Here is a 25,540-nt window from a genome sequence, read left to right on the forward strand (position 1 = left end):
TGAGAAGGTAGACAAATGAACTAACCCCAGGCCAAGACCACTGTCATTCTTGAGCCTGCTGTTAGAAAGTGACCAAGGGTAGTTTGGAACGACATCCCACCCTCACTTGCTGGAATTTCTTTGATTCTGCCCTGATATAACTGCCAGTGGCATATCCAAAACTAGGAATTCACTGTGTAGCACATCATTGATGCGAAACCTGATCCCAACACTGGTGCCAGCTAACAGCGTTCACCGTTACTCATGTGCAAATCGGACAGTAACTTCCAGCGACCGCACGTGTGCGGTGTGCATCTCGCTGTCTGGCTCCCCGTTCAAGTGTATTGAACAGTGTGAAGTTACGTGATAGGTACGAACTAAACTCGCCAAAAAGAGCTAAGTCAAGTCCCTTCAAGTCTAAGTACCCTTTTATCTGAGTGGTAAGTTTTAAATAATGTCAAACAACTTCTCTGGCATTGAAAATTAACTTTTACAAGAGCGGAATCTCATTCCTTCAGATTTTAAATATTGTTGGACATTTTTTTAAAAACTTAAATACATTTTTTAAATGTTTTCTTTCTATCTCTTTATCTCTGTCTCTTAATTCAATCTTTCTTTCCCTCTCTTTATTTTGCCTCTGTACCTGATTTGATATTGAATTCACTATTTTAACTTACACTTCCTGGTTCTGAATCTGCGCTGTTATTAACAATACCTCAGTCTAATTGGTTAAGGAGATACACAGCTACTTGCCCTGGGTTCAGATGCCCTGTGGAGGGCGCGTGCTTTTTAGATCCCTAATTTACAGGAACTTGCCGTGTAAAAGATCATAGAAAATCTATGGACAAGTACAAGTCTAACGAACTGCTGGCACTCACAGCAAAATCCAGCCCATTATTTTTACAAGCACAATGGGATAGACAAAAGTATAATGTAATGTATAAAACACTTGTAGCTCTTGTAATGGCTTCATAGGTAAGTGTAGTGTGTAATGTGGTACTAAGCCACAAAAGAAAAAGCACCTACAAATTACAAGTAGGGAATAACTTTAAAGAATTGTTTTTCCAGAGAGGATGTTGCTCACTAATTTCCCCAGTCTATCAGCACATAAAAAGTTAGTGCAGCAGCACACACCCCTTTCTTGTGATTTCTTCCTCTATTTCACATGTGTTTCATAACTTCTAAAATCAGCTAAAACGAGTGAGATCTTTTGATTCAAGCTGGTTTAAGGTTTATTCACACAGGAAAAATGTTCCCCGCACAGTGTGGGAAAATAAGTATTTTCCACCACATTGTGAGCAATAGAATTTACTGCTCAAGAAAAAAATGTAATAGGGGCTGAGGCAAAATTTCTCCCACCAGACCAGGGAGGGGAAAAGTTTGATCTTTATTGTGGGGAGCAGGGGGGAGTGAGAGGAAGCTTCCTATTGTGAAGGTAACCATGCAGTACAAAAAGAGAAGAGGAGACAAAGCAGCAAAAATATCTCGGGTAGAAATGTCTCCTCTATCCTGAGGAAAACTAATCTTATGGAAATGGGATCCTCATTAAAATCAGGATTCCAATAACACATGAAATATCATTTGAAAGGAATATCAAGAATTTCCTGGGGAAATTATATCTAACTCTTCATCTACAAAAGACACATAAAAGGATAACACAACTTTAAATAGTTATGGTGGCCCACAGCTATGTATAATGTTTCATATTAAAATATGTAGAATTTAATGCCACTTACCAAATATTCCACTTCAAATACAATCCATCTTAGATTTTTTTGATTTGTTTTTGTATCGGAGCTCAAACTCTAGAACCATGGTTTTATTGACAGATGTTGCTGACTATTGCTGTGTACTTCTGGCTCCTGACTGTCATTGGCAGCTAAAATTATTAAAATAAATTGTTTCCCATTAATAATTTGGTAAATACCAATAGAAACTGGGTACTGCGGCTTTAAAACCATCAGTCAAAAATTCTGTTTAAAAATGCATATTGTATGTGGCATACGTTTCACATTTAATTCAAAGGGTGCATGTTGTGATGGTAACAATTATGTCGTGAGGCGGCAGAATGAAAGTTAAAAGACCATCTTCACCATCATGAACTAAGTTCAGGGCAAAAAAGATATTTATAAAGCCAAGCTGTTTGTACTTCACAGAGGAAGTGGTACTGCCTCTAGAGCATAGTGCTTCTGGACCTTCCTGGTTTTAAGTAGGCAAGGTCATGTCAGTTACAACCTTAAGGTCACTGCAGTAAACATCAGCCCATCAAGATAAGAGTAGATCAGCAGATGATATTAATTACCTGCTCTTTCAAGTCATCTCTGCTTCACATCTGGTTTTCTCCCTGTAATGTTCAGCCGAGCCAATAAAAGCAGACAGAGACAGTGCTCCACTAGCCTGAGACAGAAGAGATTTTTTTAAAGTCACACATGACTGATTTTCAGAACTCTTCCTCGAGCTTTGACTTTGATATTCTCTTGTACCATAAACATATTCCTTTCATTAGGAAGGTCCCTGAAACATAACACAAAAGTGTGTAATTAAAAATCCCAGCATGGTCCTGATACAAAGAATTATGGCAGAGTATATAATCTGCATGCAATTGCACTTCAATCTTTGTGTTTCACATTTTATGTTTTTATCATTAGTATTATTATTTAAAAATTAAACCATTCTGTCCCTCTAAAACCTTATTTTATGTTTCAAAATATAATCTGATTGCATGTTTTTCAGCTCAGAGCTGTCCATCCATTCGCTGCTGTTCAATACATGTACTCTTTTTAACTACAGTCAGATACAGCATTGGCATTCTTTGTTCTTTTCAATGAATTTCATAAACAAAGCTCCGAGGCCACTGAGTGTTCTAAACCAACAACACATTGTATTCTGCTGAGAAACCAGACCTACGACAGTACCGATTTGTCATACTTCTACTTTCCCACAGAAATGTCCCAGAGTTGTCCTTTCTACCAAGTGCAGCTTATCTTTGAAACATGCTGCCTGCAGATATGACAACAAAAGCACATCAAAGCTTTTTGTCCTGCATAGCCTGGCGTGGTTACTGTTAATGCCAATAAATGAACATCCAAAACACAGTTTGAATTTGGATATGAACTTAGAAGTTTCCAAATCAGAGTTAAATTCCATGATAACTCAAAATAAGTAAGTTTCATACTCTGTATTCCAACCCATATGGATGAAATTATACTGTTTGCAATTATGTTACCACCATTTAGTGCTTAGAATGTACTAATCACTGTACCTGGTCCATAAATTCTAAAATTCCTCCACAGTTACGTATTTTGTAGATAAACCTAATCTTTACATAATTACCGTAAACTTGCATTTTCTGTAGTTACAATCAGAATACTAATGCATTGGCACATAATGACCAAAAGAACAATTACCCCTATATTAAGGGGCAAATCAGACTAAAATAAACTAATGTCAATTATGTGCAACTTTTGATGCACTAAACATATGCACTATAAAGGATATTTGAATTAAGGTTTAATACTTACGTTTGATTAAGGAAATGGTTAGTCTTAAATCTAACATATATATTCTATTACATTTATGTGATTTGTAGAACCATTAGGATTTCTTACCATTCACTATAATACAATCATAAAGGAGTTTTAGTAATTGTAAACAATTCTGACTTACAGACACTCGGTAAAATGATGGGAATTATCACAAGGGCCTCCCATTTTCAGTTGAACATATCTTGGCAGGTGACCATTACCATGGCATTCTGGTTTCTGCCCATTCAACCGGTAAGCTTATTACCTTATTAAATGTTTACATTCACAGCAATGACCATTCCACATTTAATTCAGAGTTTTTTTCTTATCCTGGACCTCTGGATGTGCCTTACTTCAAATTAAGTAGAATTTCAGTTGTACTGTCAATTCTTGTTGAATATGCTTGCACTCCTTCTCACATGGACTAGGCCCCAGATGTGAGGCCTTGACGATGGTGGGTCTGTGGCGAAAGTGTAACCTAACAGTTTCCAATTACACTTTTTATTTCAATGCGATCAAATTCTACTTGAGGAATCATTGTTTTCCCCTGAGCTACATAGCTCTCTGGTTAAGGCTATTAAGATTGGCTTAATAGAGCTCTAAAATAATGCTCCTCTGATTACAAAACTGGCAGGTCCAGGTGGTGAAGATCTTGGCAGGCATTAAGAGTAAATGAATGGATTGAAAACAGAGGTTAGGAATTATGGGACCTTTCTCGGACTGGTAGAAAGTTGGAAGTGGTGAATGATTTGGACTCAGAAATTGGAGGGATGGTGTTGAAATTTGCAGATGATACCAAATTGGGGTATATAGCTAATAAAATGGAGGACTGCACCAAAATACTGGAAGACATAAACAAGCTTGCAGAGTGGGCAGATAAATGGCAAATTAAATTGAATAGAGCAAAGTGCGAGGTGGTTCAGTTGGGTAGGAGGAATAAAGAAGCCACTTATTCCTCGGAAGGTAAGAAACTAAATGGAGTAGAGGAGCAAAGAGATCTGGGAATTACAGATTCATAAATCATTAAAAGTACCAACACAATTTGATAAAGCCATAAAGACTGCAAACAAAGTACTGGAGTTCATTTCTAGAGGCATAGAATAGAAAAGCAGGAAGGTAATGTTAAATTTATATAGAACCTTGGTTAGACCACACTTGGAGTGCAGTTCTGGTCTCCATACTACAAAAAGAATATTCAAGAACTATAGAAGGTGCAGAAAAGATTTACAAGGATGTTACTAGAATTGAGAGGATGCAACTACCAGGAAAGATTGAGCAGACAAAGGTTGGGGATTATGTCCTGACTGACAATGACAACATTGTCATTTTCAGCCACACATAGGAGGAGCCTCTTGTGCTAGTCACTGATGGCTCAACCTGGGCTGCCAGTACTGTGCTGAAAAGTGTAATTTGGGGATGGCAGAGGTGTTGTACTTGGGTCACCGTGTGGGTGGGAAGAGACAGAGACCCAACCAGGTGAAGGTTGACTATCGCAATCCAGACCAGCCCCATGACCAAGAAACAGGTTTAGGTACTTGGGCTATTACCACTGCTTCCCAATTATAATCACATTGCTGCCCCACTAACAGACATAGCTTGGAAAAGGGAGGCCAATTCAGTGATTTGTGATTTGGTCTGTAGAAGCAGAAGAATACTTTGGAATGCAGAAAGAAGCCCAATGCACAGGCTCTGTGCTTGCCTGTCCTGATTACTCCTGAGCTTTCACAGTCCAGACCGACCTATTGAACTGGGTAAACGACTTCAGGGAAGTGCACCCAGTCATCTATCCGAGTCTCAAACTATTGTGGCAATAGATGGTTTTTCCACTAAAGAAAAGGAATGTTTCGGCATTGTTTGAGCAGTGCAGAAGCCACATCTATATTTGTAAGGGACTGCCTTTGCAGTATATTCCAACCTCAATCCCTGATATGAATGCAGTCAGGCTAGGATAACACAAGGCTACTACATTGGAGCATCAGCTGCAAAGATATGTCATGGTGGAGCACTGTGTATGCGAGCTTTTTCACTGAACTTAGTGTGAGATGCAGCTGGCAGCTTATGTTTGGTCACCTGGATGCATATTGCATCGTACAGGTACAGATCTTGAGACACGGCGCCTGTAGTGTATTTGGAGATTGATTTAGGAATCAGGAGTAGAGGAATGCATCCAAAAGTATCAACTAGAACTAAAATTAAAGGGTCCCGTGTGACAGAAATTTTGTGAAGCTCATTAAACAACACCTTCCATTTATATAGTGATTTTAACATTAAAAAACTATGTCCCAAAGTGCTTCACAAAATAAGCATGTGGAAATCAGATGCCAGGAGAGGAGAGATTAAGATAGGTGACCAAAAGTTTGGTGGAAGAGATGGGTTTTGATGAGGTGCTTAAAATTTATGGGAGAAAGGTGGAGAGATGGCAAGGTTTAGACAGGGAATTTCAAAGGTAGGAACCACAGGGCTAAAAGCCCTACAACCAATAGTGAGACAAAGGAAAGGGGAGAATGAAGAATGCACAAGATTCCAGAGTCATAGGAATGTCATGTTCAGGGAAAGCGGCTTTAGGACTGGAGGAGGTTGTGAAGGTAGGATAGGCTAAGGCCATGGAAAGTTTAAAATCATTGAAATCAATGAGATAAATATCGGGCGGGTTCTACAAGAGGCAGTCAACCTGCTTTGCCAGATTACCACCCATGCAGTGAAGATGAAAAGTACCTCCAGAGAATTTTAAATTTATGGCACTGGGAAATCAGGGGGCCAGTGTAGGTCAAAGATGACAGGGATGATGGGCAAACAGGATTTAGTGTGGGATAGGATACACAGTCATGCTTTGGACTAGAAAACAACTATATTTTTAAATAAACATTTTATTAGTAAAAATATATTTATGGTAAGTCTTAAGTTATACTGTACTACACGATCATAGTTTATCATGTACTATGTCCTCGGCAGTGAAATTGGGCTCTTTGAATACTAGTGTACAATAAAATTCCTTTGTCAGCTATGTTAACAGAGATGCTAAATCACTTAAAACAAATGGGTGAATGCCGCTATTAAAATGGCAGGCAAAGGGTTTTCATTAAGTTTGCATACACTAATATTCAAAGTACTGAATTTCAAAGGATTAATTTCAATAAAATTATCCATGGCACAAAACTAGAGGGCTAGAATTATGAGTTAGAGAATTAAAGAAAATCATCTCTCTTGCTCTTGTTTTTGGGGAATCCTGGAGCAAGGAGGGAGATCTAATCCCGATGGGCAGACTTCAATGCAGAAAACTGAAGTTATAGTCGGGAGAGACGGTGCACATATCTTCTAATCTCTCCCTTAAAGCCTGCAAAATAACTAATGGTGTTCCAAATTTTTGAGAAAGTTGAGAAGTACAATCCTTGGATTAATTAGGCCATGATCTTGTGGTAGAAAAAAATATTCTAGAGTTCTGTGAATTAAATGTAACACTTAAACGTGACATTACTGTTCAGGACTGGCAGATTCCTCTTAGGATTGCATGCTTTTCACTTAACTGGAAACTATCTTCAAACATATGGCGTTGCTGTTATGTGAGCTGATACAGAGAATTACATTTCTTCTGACTCAAATTGATAAAGATGTCTTTTCCACTGGGAGGGTATAAACTGACAAAAATGCACGAGACATCAGCTGTGCTTGACTACTTGCTAGATTTGTTACGATGTAGTAGTCAACGGGTGGCAATGGGTCTATGGGATTTAAGAAAGCCCTGACTTTAAATCGGTGTGCGAGTGCTGCATGCCGAAGTCGGGGGGACGGGGGCACAAGTGACAAGCTTGCACAGCCATGCTGGCGAGGGGACCGGGTCATTTTAATCTCCAGGCCTCATTACCGTATCCCGACACGGACTCCCACCCAAACCCAGCGAGAATGACTAGAAGGCCGGCGGAATGGTCACCAGCACTAAGGTAAGTTGTCATGGAGGACATTGGGAGGCTATCGCGGTTAGGGGAGGCCCAAGGTTTTTCTGTGGGTCCCAGAGGAGCGCTCAATCTCCTCCTGGTCTATGAGGAGACCAGTAAAACTTTAAAAATACTTATCCTGCTCAGCCTGTTCTGGCCCTGGATCCATCTGATGCCAGCTTTCACCAGTGCGGTTGGCACTGTGCATGACTCACGTGGCGCAGGGTTACATTCACATTGGGCTCATATGACATCATTGGACCCCCAACGTTCAAATATTTATGAGGCCCTCAGCTGCCTGCACACCCCATTCTCGTCGGGCGCAGGTGGACGAGCTGAAATATTTTCTTCAACTCATCTGCAACATTGCAAAGAAACAGAGAAAGCTTCAGAGGCAAGCTCATGTCCAAACTGCGCCTGCGTTATGGTTGCAGCCATATTGCTAATGGCGACTTTGCAGGTGTTCTGGCCAGCTACCTTAAACAGGTGTTAGGCTCCTTGAATATGTTAATGAGAGGCCGAATCCCTGTTAAGGAACTTTCCCTGAAATTCATTGGCACTGAGCAGAGCAGATGTCGGGCCTGCTCCACTCGGTTCCTAATGCAGCCTAACTTATGGTTCTTAAAGGAACCGCTTGAGCCTGCCACCAAAAAAAGTATGTCATTTTTTTTTAAACACACCTTTATGTGAACCCAGGGGGAGCAGAAGTGCTCCTCCTAACTTCACAGCGCTCCTGAAGAGACTGCCCCTCCCATTCCCCTCTCTCCAGGACTTACCTGCCAGCTACTGCCAGCGAGGCAGCCAGCCCAAAATGGTCCCCGTCAAACTGGCGCGCTGCCTCTGGACGCCCGATTGGCATTCCACAGCTCACCGGCAATATGTCACGAATGATTTCCCAGCTCTAGAATTCCTTAAAGTTTACTTAACAAAATTATTAATTCTTCCATTGAACATTTCTCCTTTATTAAGACAATCTGGTGAAGAATCTTTATACACTTAGCCATTGTTTCAGCCAGAATTTTGTAATCTGTATTTAAATTTGAGATATCATTAGCTGCCCTTGGTATCATCCATCCTGTGTTTAACGAGTACAACTGCATTTAAGCATGTGCTGAATTCATTTCTACATCAAAATTGCCTCAACTAATAGCACACAGAGGATTTGCTGTACATCAGAAGCATATGTTTGTGTTTTGGACATAACTTAGAAAAAAATCAGACCCTCTATAGGTTGTGAGTTTGACAAGGAGATAATAAATAAAACTAGGAAAGACCGATTAATCACATTGAGATTGAGTAGAAAATACTATTCCTAATTTGGAAACTGGTAGAATTGGATAAGGATTAGTTTATCTTAGATAATATGAGCCAATTCTTTGATATTGTCATGGTTTGCAGTAAATCAGAGAATTCAGTTGTGGCTTTTACCCTTGATGTGAAGAAGCCTTTTTGATAAGGTGTACAAAGCCATTCCATACTTTGAAAAGTATGAATTTGAGACTGATTCAAGCAGAGAATTGAAATCTTATATAACGAGTCCATTATTAATACGCAACAAATAACAGCAACTTATTTCACCCTTAACTAAAAGATGCAAAAGGATTGCTCACACTTCCCTTCACGGTTTGTCTTGGCAACACAAGCTTATTCGGGCATCAAGAGGGAAAGGGAAAGGTCAGTTTGATGTGGGGCTCCAGTCAGTCTCAGAATGTTTTGTTTATTCTTTAGGACTCATCATCAGCCACACTACACTTTGATTGACACATATGGGAAAATGTTGGTTTTGAGATCAAATCATATCTCTTTGAACTGCTTTCCAGAATCTTACAGTTCATTACCATAATGAAAGCTTGAGAAAGAACTGAAATATGTGGGGATAATAGTTTACTTAGACCCATCATATAGCTTCCAGCTGAATTATTCCTTGCTAATGTAAATCTGGATCTGCTATGATGGTAGAAGTTCCCTGTTATTATGGGGCAAAGCTAACATACTTAAAATGTCAATCACCCCAGCCCTCAACCTCTTATTTGCTATGATCCTCCTTAGACTCCTGGAAAATATCACTAAAAGAAAATTATAAGTCTACACTCTTTATGACTTCCTCGCTAATATTAATATGTCACCAGTCAAGATCGTAACAATGAGTTATGGACCTCTATTTGCTGTATCTCAAATCAAGCGGAGACATATGCAAGGGAATTAAAATAACCCCATTCAGTGGACAAATCAAACGCATTCACTCTGAAATATTAAATAAAACTATGCTCAGAATAAGCTTTAAAATGTGTAATAAGAACTGAAGCACTTGCTAGAGATGCAATGTGAGATGAGTATTCCATATCAATCGTACGGGAGTCATCTTCTGAATCAATCTATTTTTTTTTAAACTGAAAAATGGCAGTATCAAGAAGCAAGATCTTTCTGAAATGGAGGACCCTAGTGCCCAGAAACGGATCTACATAAAGAAACAAAGTAACAATACCAAAAATTCATCGTAATTACATTTTTATGTCATTTTTAGAATGTTCATGGAAACATTCACAGATCATTAAAGAGACAATCTCCTACAACTCCACACAGGATGAGTTCCCAATCTCACCATGGCTAAAGAGGAAGAAGTCAATTGGAGCTGAAATACTCCCTTCAGAGAGGGAGAGGCAAGTTAGAGAGTAAATTAATCCATGTCACATACAATTCCCCACTCATTCATGAAGGAATCCTGTAGATGCCTGAGAGGATATCACCTGCCTACTCTCTTGGGATTTAATTTGCTATTAGCACACTGATTGTATGTTAAATGAGAGCTCTCAAGGGGACTCACAGGTTTACTCAATGTGCATTCTTAGAGTTAGCCTATATTACAACTGATGTGCAACTGAGCAGTCTATCAGAAATACTTGCAATAATAGTTTTGGAACTACCTATCAACCCTTCTAATAGGTATTTACAAGTTATAAATAACACTCAGTGCATCACTCCAGCTGTGGAGTTTGTAAATTGGGAGTGTTGATGGAGGAAGTAAGATGTAGAAAGACTCACTTCACAGATAACGCCATTCAAATCTTTGTGGGTGATGTGAGGGAATGGAAAAGTGTCCTATGTGGGTCAAAGATGTAGACTACAATAAAACAGAGAGGCTAGCTGCACTTGGAAGGGTGTATGGAATTGCAGTTGGGTAGCACAGCCAGTCCTTGCCAGTACCCACCTCTGGGCAAGTGACAGAAGAAACACCCTAATACACACAGTATAGGACATGCTGTTGCTGGTAACAGCAAGATAGTCTGGGTCTGCAACATGTAGAGATGGCAGTCAGCAGAATTACAAGCAGGTCCTCACAAGAATCCTTCACATCTACTCCTTCCAATAGGGAATCAATTAGGAAGAGTACATGAGAAAGAACGCATCATACTATGACACCAAGTACAAGGGAGCAGCCCAGCAGTTCATCACATTAAATTATATTGAGGCCAAACATCTAGGGCCCTTTCAGTACGGCCTTTCTGAAACTATGGCAGGAGTGCAACAGAAGGGTCACAAATTAGGTTGGTACCTTGACACGCTGGGTCCTGACTTTATCCTGGAATTAGCCATTGGCCTGTTGGAGCAGACATACTGCTTCCCCCTAAGCAAGGCCATCGATGTAGGAGAGGGTGGGGGACTCCCAATGCTAAGATTTCCCAGAGGCCCAGCAGAGCAACTGTGGACAATAGGCCTGGTTAGACGAGGCCGCTGAATGGCAGTTGTGGGCACCATCTGGAGATCCAGCCTGAGAACATGGTCTAGCATCTGCAAAAGTGTAGCAAATATTTAGACCACATTTCAGCCCCCTAAGAAAGTGATCCTAGAGAGCAAGGCTTGCTTTTTTCCAGAGTGTTCTGGACCAGCCACCTTCCCCATACCCACCCCCCCCACCCCCGACTGGCACACTTCTGCTATTTGTGACCTCATGGGAAGGTGGGCATCTTAGAGATGTGTCCCTAGTGGCGCAGGCCACTGCTGGGGCCATGAAAGTGTTATGACCTCCCACTGACACTGCAAACTTGTGGGGTCAGCGCCAGAGGTCATTAGCAGGTGCATCCCAGCACTTACACTGTTTTTTGGCCCATTGTACACATGCACTTGTAATTGAAACCACGCATTCAACACTGTAAATTTAGTCATTATTTTTTATGTAAAATTACATAACAATATTGGCATGTGCATAAAAATGTAGAAAGCATTAAAAAAAGCTGTAGTTACGATGCATTTACAAAATTCTGTTTGTGTAAAGGGCTGCATGCATGCAAAGCCTTCAGGAAGAAAATCGTTGCTGAGTGCCCATTGCATCTGTGTTGGTGTGCTGCAGGGAGTTCATGTTTTCCTTATCTTACCAGGGCTTGCCTTTTTGCAGGTTTTCTTAAGCCTTCTCATTTATCACCCATTAATGCCTCATAGTTATGCAACAAAAGCCTCAAACTATGTTTATTCTATTTTTAGAAAGTAAAAATAAACTTATTTATCAACTGATCCATTTAGCACATTAACAGTCATTACAGTTGAGGATTTCACCTTGGAGGAAGAATCTATAATAGCTTTAAAAATCTGAAAGACAAAAATTTAAAAGGGTACAAGGAAAAGACCAAAGTGAATAGCTCTTTCAAATAGCATGTGGATGATGAATCAAAAAGCCTCCTCTGTGCTCTAAAATTGTATGATGCTATGATTATACTCATGGCAGAAAGGCAGTTTTCATAAGCAGACAGAACCTCTTATGAACCAAAACATATGCCTTTATGCATGATGTGAGTGGGAAAGTGTATAATGGAACTATCAATGGCCCCCAAATTATCAGGAATAATGCATTGGAGATGCAAGTTCTCTTGTCCTTTCTTTAAAGTGGTAAATACAAAATTATCAGACCATTACATTCAGGCTGAAACTAATAGATTTACTTACATGTAAAAAAATACAAGACACAGCAAGAAACTAATTGTACAATACTTAAAAGATAGAATCAGTCCACAAGGGACTAAAAGTTAGAGTACATTTCTTAACCAGTCCAATAATCTGCAAAACTTCTGGATTGAAATAGTCTTTTGTAGCCTTCCCAATGCAATGTCAAACATAAGTGGTGCAATTCCTATGTTAATCTCACTGAGCTCAACTTCACAAGTGAAATGAACTAAGGACGTGAGAGAAATCTCCAATATTTATTCCAGTCCAAAGGTTTCTGGTTGTCAATCAACCAAGATCAAGGATATAATGAAGCATGCTGTGCATAGAATGACTTGACAGTTGTTTCTACATCATCCAAATCTTGTATATTAATTAATGATTTGACTATGTATGGTTTGATTGCCACCTAGAATAAAGTTGTACATCGTAATTAATTTTCAGATCAAACGATCTGGCCACTTTTGGCATAATCTAAGCATATAATTGGGGCAGCAAAATGGGTCAGAAGCAATTTACGTTGGTTTTCCAACCAAAAAAACCAATCGATCCCTCTGAATTCCCTTTAGCTTTTTGGCCAATCCTATGACCCGCTTGCGAGTTTCCTTTACATAAGTTAAAACGAGGCCCTGTGGCACTGCAGCTTCGAGATTCCTGCTTTTAACCTTGCAAAGCACTTAGGGTAAATTAGATTGAGAATTATAAGATTCAGCTGTTGCCAGAATCAGCTGAGACAAATGGCAGTGAGAGTTTCTGAAGGTAGAGAATTACATTAGCGATATCCATAGCTGGGGATGATTTTTTGCTGCAAATTATTTGACATTATGCTTACGCAGACCTGTAATCACTTTTCACTGCTTTTGACAGTGTGAGGCCACTTGGAGATTTCCACCCCCCCAACCCCCCCCCGCCCATTCACCCCCAGTGAGAACTTCTCAGGACCAGGTATGGTATTCCCCATGGGCATACCCGTATGTCATTATCATGCAGGAAGAGGTCGAGGGACAGCACTGGTGCAGCAAAGGAGAACCAGGCATCGTTTAAGGGTGTGGGATCCCACCAGATATTACAACCTCCATAAAATATACAGGTCATATGAGGAGCTTACTGAAAAGATGTGAGTGCATGTCACCAGAGAGGCAATAGGGCAGTCCTGTCACCTACTTCACGAGAACCAGCAGCCATGGTGATCTACCCTAATTGCTCTCTTTATGGTTATGAAGGTGATGACCACATTCAACTTTTATGGCATAGGCTAATTTCAGGCAGCCATGGGGGATCTCTGTAATGTCAACCAGGGTGCAGTATGGTCATGCATTTGTCAGCTGACTGACACAGTTTACAGGAGAGCTGGAGAATTCATCACCTTTGGCATCACAGCAAGGTAGCAGTGATAGGGCCATCCAGTTTTATGGGGTTACTGGCTTCCGCAAAGTACAGAGTGAAAGAGATGGCACCCATGTTGCTTTGTGAGCTTCCACAGAAATCCCCCTTAACTTTCTCAATAGGAAGGGGTTCCAGTCCCTGAATGTACAGATTGTGTCTGACAACTTGCAAATGATCCTACACAAGTTGTCATGTTGCAATCATTCTTCAAAATTCAGCCCACCCTGACCTCTTCAGGGAAGAAAATCATGTTAATGGATGGCTAGTGGGTAATAATGACCTCCTCCCAGAGTGGCCCGAACAGCAGCACTAGATTATTACAATGAGGCACATGCCTCTACAAAACAGATCATTGAATCTTAAAAGAGACACTTTTGCTGCCTGGACAAGTTAGGAGGGACACACCAGTATGCTCCAGGTCATACTTCATGCACATGACTGACACTGCTGTGCCCTGCAGAACTTCACCATACAAAAATGGTCTGAACTTGGATATTGCTTGGGAGGTGGCTCTAGCTTCATTGGAGGCAGAAGTACATGGAGCCGAGCATCATGATGACCTTCACTCAGAAGACTCTTCAGTGACTGCTGCAAGGGGCATCATAGCAAATCTCAAAGTCTTCTCTTCTGTGTAACTTAGTGTACTTTTGACACCCATGCTTTACCTCTTTCTTCACTGTCAATTAAAGGACCATTCCCTCAATCCAGTACCCATCCTTGAACATGACAATGCATCAGTCCTTTTTGCCCCATATGACCATGTCAATAATCATCATCTGATTGTCAGCATGAAACTACTGCGGCCTTTCCTGTATGATTCTAACCTCCATGAATAACAAAGCACGATGTCAATGTACATTCTACTTTATTGCAACAAAGTACACAGTGATTTGCTGCAAGCATTCAAAGGGGAGCGGTACGAGTTTCTGACTAAGGCTGATATAATTGCGTACAAAAGGTTGGTGGAATGTTGGGTGATGTGCTGGGTGCATCACTACAGCTTGTTCCTGGGCAGCCTGTTGTCGCCTCCTACATTCCACTGGTGTGTTGCTCTGAGAGGAGGGCCAGAGGCCTGGCACATGCACCTGGAGACACCAATATCAAGCAGGTCAACTCTAGCTGTCGCCATTTCACTTAGCACCTGGATCTTGCTAGTCTAATGGTAGTTATCAGATCTGGAAAGTTCTAGTAGGCAACAGTATGCATCAGGGCTGCCATGGTCTGGAAGCCAGTATGCAGGGTGCTCTACTTCCCGTCTACTCACAATCTACCACACCAAGAGCAGAGTGCCTCCCCATGAGTTCCATGGCCTTCTCCTCACAGGTTGTGAAGTGTTTCAGATTGGCTGTGAGGTGATTCAGATTGGGGATGCCTTTTCTGGTGGCCTGCCTCTTGCAGGAATTGTTTACCATTTTCTCCTACAGCAAGAATGAGTAAATTAGGTGAAGGCTAGTAATTGAGTGTGTGCCTCATTGCATGGGAGAGCTGAAGTAAGAAATGTGGTGATATTCCCCTGTTAAAGTGGAGGAAAGAGTTTAGGGTTGTTTATGCAAGTTACTGCTGTTAGGGGAGATGGGTAGCCATAATGTAAGATCCTGAGTTAGTGCCTCCTTAGCCAAACTGCATTGTGAAGGGTTGGTTGTACAACTGCTGTTGCCCAAGGGAGAAAATGGGGAGTGGCCGATGGGTTACCTTGCCTACTTTGGTCAGGTCATTGAACTTTTTGCAGCAATGCACTGCAGTCCTGGGGTTGCGAAAGTTGGAACTCAGTGCCAGTGCCACCTCTCTCCACATAGCACAGTTATATTTTTGGCAGGTTTCCTGCCACGACTACCCAGCAGTCTGTGTCTCCTAAGCTCAATTTCATCCAACAGGGTTTGCAGGTCCATTTCCGAGAAATTGTGCCATCTTCTTATCTGCCTCTGTGTCATGCCCTGGTCCCTTGTCTGGCTGCCTGTATCAACTGCTCCTATGTTAGACTTTTTTGAAAAGTGGTACAAGAACAGTAATGAGACAGTCAACTGAGTGAGCCAAGCATTGTTACTTACTTACCTGCTGCTCCCCCCATCTGCTGCTGATAACTTCAGCCAGAAGTGGCTTTTTAAAAGCTGTGCGCTAATCTGAACCCAGCAGATTACTCCCATTTTACGCAGGTTTTATGTCAATGACTACTCCAATGGATATGCAAATGAGCTTACCCAGGAAATTCTGTGTAAATACCTCTCCAGACCATGTGAGGGCACATATCTATTTCCATTGGCATGAAACTCACCCCGTGGAAATTCGGGGCAAAAGTTCAAAGATGCTTAATCAAAAGACACACTCTGCAAACTTTATACTCTATCTGCAGATAACACATAAATTATTCGTCTTTGTGACTTTAATACAAATTACTCTTTTGAACTAGTTTTTGGATCAATTGGTGAGAGTGGGAAAGTAAAATTCGAACAACAGTAATAGATTTTTCATTGGAAAATTTGATAATATGTAGTGCAGTCTCCGAAAGGTATAATGCTGACTTAGAAGGTATGAGTTAATTAAAGCCTTGGAGAGCTTATTAAAGTGCAAGGTTTTAATTAACTCAAAGTCCTCTGTTTGAATAGGATATGCTGAGGATTGGACTATAACCATCAGAAGTTGATTGCTCACAATAGCGTTTTCAAATTCAAACAGCACTTTTAGGCTAATGTTCTTTCAGGGTTAGTACCCACTGGCTAGCCAATAAGGCTGTATAAAACACAAATATAAACAGAAAACATTGGAAATACTTAGCATGTCTATCAGCATCTGAAAAGATTAACGGTTCAGGTAGGTTCTGTTGATGGTTCTTCACACAAAGCGTTAATCTGTCTTTGCTCTTTCAAATCCTGACCAACTTGCATTGCATTTTCAACATTTTCTGTTTGATTTCCAGTGCTGACTGTTTTTCTTTACATTACATTGAGTCTACAGCACAGAAACAGGCTATTCGGCCCAACTGGTCTATGCTGGAGTTCGTGCTCTGCACGAGCCTCCTCCCTCCCTCCTTCACCTAACCCTATCAGCATACCCTTCTATTACATTCTCCTTCAAATGCATATCTAGCTTCCCCTTAAATGCATCTATGCTATTTGCCTCAATTACTCCTTCTGGTAGTGCGTTCCACATTCTTACCACTCTTTGGGTAAAGAAGTTTCTCCTGAATTCCCTATTGGATTTATTAGTGACTATCTTATATTGATGGCCTCTAGTTTTGGACTCCCCCACAAGTGGAAATATTTTCTCTACATCTACCCCATCAAACCCTTTAATTATCTTAAAGACCTCTATCAGATCACCCCTCAGCCTTCTGTTTTCTAGAGAAAAGAGCCCCAATCTGTTTAGTCTTTCCTGATAAGTATATCCTCTCAATTCTGGTGTCATCCTTGTGAATCTTTTTTGCACCTTCTCCAATGCCTTGATATCCTTTTTATAATATGGAGACCAGAACTGTGCACAGTACTCCAAGTGTGAACTACCCAATGTGCTATACAAGTTTAACGTAACTTTTCTGCTTTTCAATTCTATACCTCTACAAATGAACCCCAGTGCTTTGTTTTCTTTTTTTATGGCCTTATTAACCTGCGGAGCTACTATTAGTGATTTGTGTATCTGTACCCCGAGATCTCTTTGCTGCTCTACCCCATTAAGACTCTTATTATCAAAGCAATATGTGACCTCCTTATTCTTTTTACCAAAATGCACCACCTCGCACTATATTGAAATTCATTTGCCAATTATACGACCATTCTGCGCATTTATTAATGTCTTCTTGCTTTTGAACACATTCTTCCTTTGTATTAACTACATCACCTCAATTTCATGTAGTCCGCAAATTTTGAAATTGTACTTCCGATTCCTGAGTCCAAATCGTTGATGTAAATTGTGAACAACAGTGGTCCCAGCACCGATCCCTGTGGAACACCACTTCCCACCTATCACTAGTCTGAGTAGCTACCCTTAACCCCTACTCTCTGTTTTCTGTTTTGTAGCCAGCTTTTTAGAAAAATAGCACCTGCTCTGTCTTCTAGTTGCCCTTGAGAGAAATTACTTTACCTCATTTCATTTCCTTTTACTTCCAGGTTACCCCCAATGCTGAAAAGCAAGCAGCTGTATGTGTGTCAATCTCTTTCACGTACTATCAGCCAGGCTGCAACAAAGGGCACCCAAGGAAGAAAAGGGAGATTGGCTGATGTGTTACCTTGCCTGTTCTGGTCAGGTCATTGTAAGTTTTGCAGTATTGGTCTGCAACCATGGAGTTGAGAAAGTTGGCAATCAGTACCAGTGCCACCTCCCCCCTCATGGCATGAGTGGCCTTTTTGGTAGATTTTCTGCCACAGGCAACCAGCACTTGGTCTTTCTGCTCTATTTCATCAAGGAAAGCTTGTTGGTCAGAGACCATGAAATTGTAATAGCATCTTCTCTGCCTTGTGTGACACATTCTTCTAAAGCAGCACAAAACATTCATGAGAATTACAGTCAACTGACTTGAGGCAAACATTGTTCCTTACTTGCCTGCTGCTGTGATCTTCAGCCTCAACTGCCCTTTTAAAAACTGCAATCTAATTTCCATCCACCCAGCAGATTATTTCCATTTTACTCAGATTTTACACCAACTACCCCAATGGATAAGCCAAAGAGCTGAAGCAGGAAATTATCATGTAACTACCTTGCCAGATCATTCTGTGAACCTATACCTTCCTTCTTCATAAGCTGAACAAAGTTTTTTTTTAAAAAGGTACGTTTCCTTCAATTTGTTTGGAAGCTAGTCAGTCAATCAAAAAGTGAATTTAATTCGCAGATAGGATGGATTTTAACACACCAAGATATTTCCAAACATAAACCAGACATTGTGATGGTTAAGTCATCAATTAAAGCATTTTAATCACGATTATCCCATTAATAAAGTAGTCTGGAGACATAATGTAATCCTTTATTGAATACTGGTGCTAGTGTTTTCCTCTGTGGTTCTGCTGCCAGGTATGATCTGCTTTCAGTCAACATAATTCCTAAACAAACCCTGGTAGCACTTGACAATTGGCACCGTGCCCGCATGTATAGTATAAGTGTTTTGAAAAACATACTGCTGTTCATGTACCTAACAAAATCCAGTATGTATTCCAAACTACAGAATAAGCACATTATACCAGACATATAAGAAAAGAAGTTATGGGATAGCAACTTCTTTTTCCACCGTTGGGATAACATCCTGATTAGCATTAAAATGCACTTGTTCCTTTTTTTTATTGTCTTCCAACTAAATTAAAGCAAAAGCTGAATAGTTATATCATCACTAATAGTTTACGGTTTACCCGTTTATGGAGTAGGACCTGCAGCCACGGCCATCTGCCCTCCGTGCTCTTTCTGTGGCTACGAAGGTGACGACCGCATTCAACTTTTATGATACAGGCAACCACGGGGGATCTACGTAATATCAGCCAGGTTCTTGATGATAAGTGAAATAGAAATGGTCAGGAAAATGTACACACAACACGGCCTAGAAATTACACACGGTGAGTTGCACCGCTTTTACACGAATGCAAAATGAGTTGCGCCCTGATAGCACAGTCACAACAAGCCATGACAACTAAGCCCAATAAATAGTAGAAATCCTGGCCAATATTCCCCTCACTAACTCAGGAGCAGTGAGCCCAATTGTAGCATCCCTACCACAATTGAGGCCAATCAAACTGAGAGAGAGACAGAATTACTAGTTTAAAAAAAAACGCAAATGCTGGAAATCTGAAATAAAAGCAGAAGTTGCTGGACATAAACAGATGATCAGTATCATTTGCAAAGAGAAAAGAAAGCTTAACATTTCAGGTGTAGACCCTTCTTCAGAATTACTGGTTATTGGTTTACAACTTAGGTACCTTGGTGCCACAGTGGATTAGTTTGCATCCAATGCAGACCGATGAGATTAAGAGTGTATTTGGATTAAAACCTGGATTGGTGTGGAAAGGTTTTGCTCCACACTGACGTTACAATTGTAGAATAAATACATTCTGAATTGAGAGTCGGGCCTGACTTTACACTGGAGCAAAGCTGATTGAGACTTTCTGAAGGAAGGAGAGTCAACTGCTTCGCTTCAGAATTAATTCAGGTAAGTTTAGTGTCACTGCAAAGCCAAAATCATTTTGCACCAATAGATAAAAGAAAAATTCTAGATAAGTTAGTTTTGCTAAAGAAACTTTAAGTGCGAGAGCCCAACAGGATATATTCTAGGGTCCTGAGAAGGAAATTGTACTAGAAATTAGGCCCTAGAAATTATATTGCCGGTCTCTATTGAGTGTCAATGTGTGCCGGGAGACTGGAGAATGGCCATTGCAGTACCAATTTTTAAATAGGGAGACAACTAATCAAGGTAATTACAGGCCAGTGAGCTTAACATCTATGGTAGAAAAAAATGTTAGTGTCTTTAGTTAAGGATAAAATTACTACATATCTTCATAAAGAGAAAATAGAAGCAGCCAACACAGATTTCAAAAGAGTGAAACCCCTAGAATTCTTTGAGGAGCTAACAGACATGGTAGATGGGGGAACCACAGTGAATGTATTGTACATGGACTTTAGGAAATCATTTTGACAAGGTACCATATGGGAGATTATTAGAGAAGGTTAAGGTGTATGGAATTAAAGGGAGGATCGCAAACCGGATTAAAATTGATTCGAAGGGAGATAACAGAGAGGAGGAATGAAGGACAGTTAGAAATATTCATAATTATGAAAGGATAATACAGGATAGATAGAAGCAGACTGTTTCCAGTAGCTGAGGGGTCTAGAATGCGGGGACCATAGATACAAGATTAAATGTAAGAGACTTAGAACAGGGAGCAAGAGAAACTTCTTTACACAGAGAGCTGTGTGGCTGTAGAATTCTTCCAATGTTAGTAGTTTGAGGCAGAAATTATGACAATATTCAAGATTAGATTGGATAGGTGGATGAAAGCAAAGGGGATAAAGCAACTGGGAATAGGGCAGGCAAATGTGATTAGAACTATTTGCTCACGTGGAGGTTAAATGCTGACATGGACTGGTTGGGCCGAATGGCCTGTTCCATGTTGTGACTTCTAGGTATGTATTTCTATGCCCCCAATTTGTTAATGAATCCCAGAGTACAAAAGGAAGTGGCCCTGGAAATAGTGGATGCATTGGTGGTCATCTTCCAAAATTCTATAGAATCTGGTGGGTGGCAAATGTAACCTCACTATTTAAAAAAGGAGGGAGAGAAAACACAGGGAATTACAGACCAGCTAGCCTAACATCAGTAGTGGGGAAAATGCTAGAGTCTATTATAAAGGATGTGATAACAGAACACTTGGAAGGCATTACCAGGATTGGACAAAGTCAGCGTGGGTTTATGAAAGGGAAATCAGTGGGTGTGGTGTACTTGGATTTTCAGAAGGCTTTTGATAAGGTCCCATACAAGAGGTTAGTGTGCAAAATTAAACCACATAGGTTTGGGGGAATATACTGGCATGGATTGAGAATTGGTTTACAGACAGGAAACAGAGAGTAGAAATAAACGGGTCTTTTTCCAGGTGGCAGGCAGTGACTAGTGGGGTACCGCAGGGATCAGTGCTTGGGCCCCAGCTATTCATAATATATATCAATGATTTGGATGAGGGAACGGAATGTAACATTTCCAAGTTTGCAGGCAACACAAAGCTGGGGTGGAATGTGAGCTGTGAGGGGGATGCAAAGAGGCTCCAATGTGATTTAGACAAGTTGGGTGAGTGGGCAAGAACATGGCAGATGCAGTATAACGTGGATAAATGTGAGGTTATCCACTTTGGTTGTAAAAACAGAAAGGCAGATTATTATCTGAATGGTGATAGATTGGGAAAAGGGGAGGTGCAACGAGACCTGGGTGTCCTTGTACATCAGTCGCTGAAAGCGAGCATTCAGGTGCAGCAAGTAGTTAGAAAGGCGAATGGTATGTTGGCCTTCATTGCAAAAGGATTTGAGTATGGGAACAGGGATGTCTTACTGCAGTTGTACAGGGCCTTGGTGAGACCACATCTGGAGTATTGTGTGCAGTTTTGGTCTCCTTATCTGAGGAAGGATGTCCTTGCCATGGAGGGAGTGCAACGAAGGTTGACCAGACTGATTCCTGGGATGGCAGGACTGATGTATGAGGAGAGATTGGGTCGACTAGGCCTATATTCACTAGAGTTTAGAAGAATGAGAGGTGATCTCATCAAAACATATAAAATTCTAACAGGACTAGACAGACTAGATGCAGGGAGAATGTTCCCGATGGCTGGGGAGTCCGGAACCAGGGGTCACAGTCTCAGGATACGCGATATGCCATTTAGAACCGAGATGAGGAGAAATTTCTTCACCCAGAAGGTGGTGAACCTGTGGAATTCTCTACCACAGAAGGCAGTGGAGGCCAAGTCATTAGATGTATTCAAGAAGGAGATAAATATATTTCTTAATGCTAAAGGGACAATGGATATGGGGAAAAAGAGGGATCAGGGTACTGAGTTAGATGATCAGCCATGATCATTTTGAATGGCGGAGCAGGCCTGAAGGGCCAAATGACCTACTCTTGCTCCTATTTTCTATGTTTCTATGTTTCTATGTAATTGTCATTTTCAGTTTATGAGGGCACAAGGGTGGCTGGTGTGAAAATGGAAATTGAAATCCCAGGTCCATGTCTTTGTTGTGGTAGTGGTTGCACTTAGAATCATAAAATGACAGGGGTAGAGTTTCTGCTAGATTGCACTGGATTTTTCAGCACAATCCGGCGAATCAGCACAAAACATTTTGATTTACACTGGCCATAAATTACGTCCAGTGTAATTCAAGTTTCCATGATCTTTTGCGCTGGCTCAAAAATCATTGTATTGAAGCTGGCCCTTCCCATAAAACTGACCACAACCCCCCGATCAAAATAACGAGGATGGCAAGTTTCCACTGATTGCACCCGTCTGTAGTCGTTCGAGGAGGGACTTAAAATTAAGGTAGTTTTCTCAGGCGCACAGGTACTGGGAGGCAAGTTTTAATCATTTTTAAATATTAAAAATATTTAATTTACCAGGAAACTGATTAGTGTACAGCAATGAAACTAGTAAATGATTCAGTATAGTTTTTTAGGTCATTTTCAGTGTTTTAAAATCAGGTTAATCACAGGTGGAGGCTTAGACACTCTTATTAAAAATGCTTTTTTTGTGATAAACCCACTTTCAGCTGTATTAATAAAACTGCACAAGGTTACCACTCTTAAATCCATCAATGAATAATTTTTATTGCAAAGATAAAACAATAAAGGATTACGCTCTGTTAAGCTGCTAGATTGAGCTGATCCATGGAAGATTTTACGTTTGTGATTATGTTAATGCATTTTAGCAGAAACTCTAACTGTAACGTAGCTGCCGCAATTTTCGGGCACAATTTGTGCCCAAGTGCTGAATGTGCCCAAAGCGGGAACTCTAGACCAGAGAAGGCCATTCAGCCCATTGTGGCTGTGTCAGGCTCTCTGAATGAGCTATCCAATTAATCCCATTCATCTGCCCTTTCCCCATACCCAATAATTTTTTTCTTTATAAATATTTATCCACTTCTCTTCTAAAAGCTTGTATAGATTCTGCTTCCACCACTGTTTCTGGTATATTTAATGTTGTAGCAACCTTCTACATAATAAAAAAATCTCCTAACCTAATTTTTGGTTATGATCTTAAATTAATGCTGTGTAGTTACTAACTCACCAACCAGTGGAAATAGTTTTTTGTCTAAATAATACCTTATCAAAATCCTTCATAACTTTGAACACCTGTGTCAGATTTCCTCTAAACCTTCTCTGCTCTAGTAAGGAAAACCCCAGTTTCTTTAGTCTTTCCCCTTAACTAAAACCTCTTATCCACAGTGTAATCTTACTAAATCGCTTCTGTATTCACGCCATGGCTTTGACATCCTTCCTAAAGTAGGGCACTCAAAACTGGAAACAAATTGCAGCCTGATCAATGACTTGTTTAGGTTTAACATTGGTTTTGTGTTCTGTGTCCCTATATTTAAAACCAAGAAGCTCATTTTCTTTTTTGCAGCTTTATCAACTTGTCTTCCCACTTTGAAGATTTCTGTGTCTGAACTCTGGGGGTGAAATTGGTCAACATCAGTAGTGCAAAACTGGCTGATAGCACATCAATAGCCTGTTTTACAGAGTGCCTGATTTTCTTTTCCATTGAAGTCAACTACATGACGAGGGTTAAAGCTCTTGGAAATTATTGTAACCATAGGTACATACTAAGAAAGAGGAGCAATAGAGCAATCAAGAAAATTAGTTAACTACGTCCTATAGTGTGCTTCTGAATGGTTAGCCATACTTTGGCGCCAGCCAACTACAGCAATGGCCATCCAATAAAATTTAATTAGCTCAAAGGTTAACACACCTATATAGAGCCAATAGCCTTGTATTTAGTGCATCTATCTTTTTAAAAGAAAAACCTTACCTTGCTGCACATTACAGTCACTGCACTTTAGTTTGCGTTACGGTGGTCACAAGGTGCCAGTTGGTTTCTCATTGCAATTCATTTTTTCAGTAGCACAATTGTAAGCATAAGTTCAAAATAATCAGAACCTTAACCTGCCTGAGTGCTACAATTATTTTTCATGCAATAAAGTCAACTCTGAAACGTAAAGAATATCATTAGGAACATCAGTTAGTGGGCAATGTTTCTTCAAATAGTTTGGTAGTGTACCCAATTTTTTTTTAAAATACCTTACACAGAACATCATTAAGCTACAAAGCTATTGATTTGTTCCATTCTAAAGAACTACTTAGCAGGCTTTTGTTTTCCTGATATATTCGAAGATCTTCATTATCAATGAAAATGTATTTAATATTAACAAAGATGATCAAGTCTTCATTTGAATTCCAATATGATGTAAATCAGCTATTTGCTATATGAACTGATGTGTTGATTTTAATGCATGAGCTGCTCGACTACAACAGTTGACTCCATTTCATTTGCACTATCTTATCCTCTCAGGAGCTGTACAACTCACACAGACCAATCTCTACTTATCTGGAGAATTATCAGGTTAGTACAGTACAATCATTTTAAGGCATTGGCACTCCTCACAGCAAGAGAGATTACTGTTTTGTTATGATTGTTAGACATCAGATCAGAAGCAAAGGGAGATTAAAACAAATATGAATTTAATTAAGAGACTCTGCTTGCCTAGTATGGGAACAGGCCAAGCCTGGCTGTAATAGAAGGCCCAGCATCAGGGTGTCCGAACCAAATCAAAGGTGCCTTGCTTACCACTTACTGCTCGGATGATCCACATCATAACTACAGCAAAAGAGAAGAAACAAATCATTCATTCCTTTTGATCTGCCTTTCCATAGAAGCCACTCTCTTTGTTGAATGGAAGAGGGCCAAAGTCAATTCAGTGTTTTTTTCACTGAGCTTTTTGCAGTGCTGAAAGTTACCAGGAAAACTGTGAACTAAGATTTCCCATGGTTCATCTAGGCACACTAATAAGAAGAAAGTAGGTGAACTTTGAAAAAGTTTACTGATTTCAGTTTTTGTTTCACCTTGTTTGGAGGGGGGGGTGTATGATTTTGCAGGTCATAAGAGTCTACTTCTGCATCTCTTTCTGTTTCCATCTATCTATTTTCAAAAAAAGCCCAAAGGCATAATTTCTTTTAGACTTTCTTTTGAAATATTACCAAAAGACTAACTACTGCTCTTTTCCCTCTGTTTTTTTTTCCAGCAATCCCTTTATCTGGCTTTCATTATGGGTGTGCTCAGCCTC

General features: G+C 40.3%; 1 long non-coding RNA gene across 1 annotated transcript in view; it reads right to left on the reverse strand.

Annotated features, from left to right (window-relative positions):
• Window positions 1–1,721: 1,721 nt before the first annotated feature.
• Window positions 1,722–25,540, reverse strand: part of LOC137333648 (uncharacterized) — a 107,772-nt gene continuing 83,953 nt past the window's right edge. The window contains exons 3-4 of the long non-coding RNA XR_010965951.1: window positions 2,282–2,376; window positions 1,722–1,858 (exon numbers count right to left, since the gene is read on the reverse strand). This is a non-coding gene — a long non-coding RNA (uncharacterized lncRNA). The remainder of the gene's footprint in view (window positions 1,859–2,281; window positions 2,377–25,540) is intronic.

The sequence above is a fragment of the Heptranchias perlo genome, chromosome 16 (assembly GCF_035084215.1).
Source record: "Heptranchias perlo isolate sHepPer1 chromosome 16, sHepPer1.hap1, whole genome shotgun sequence".
Taxonomy (NCBI): domain Eukaryota; kingdom Metazoa; phylum Chordata; class Chondrichthyes; order Hexanchiformes; family Hexanchidae; genus Heptranchias; species Heptranchias perlo.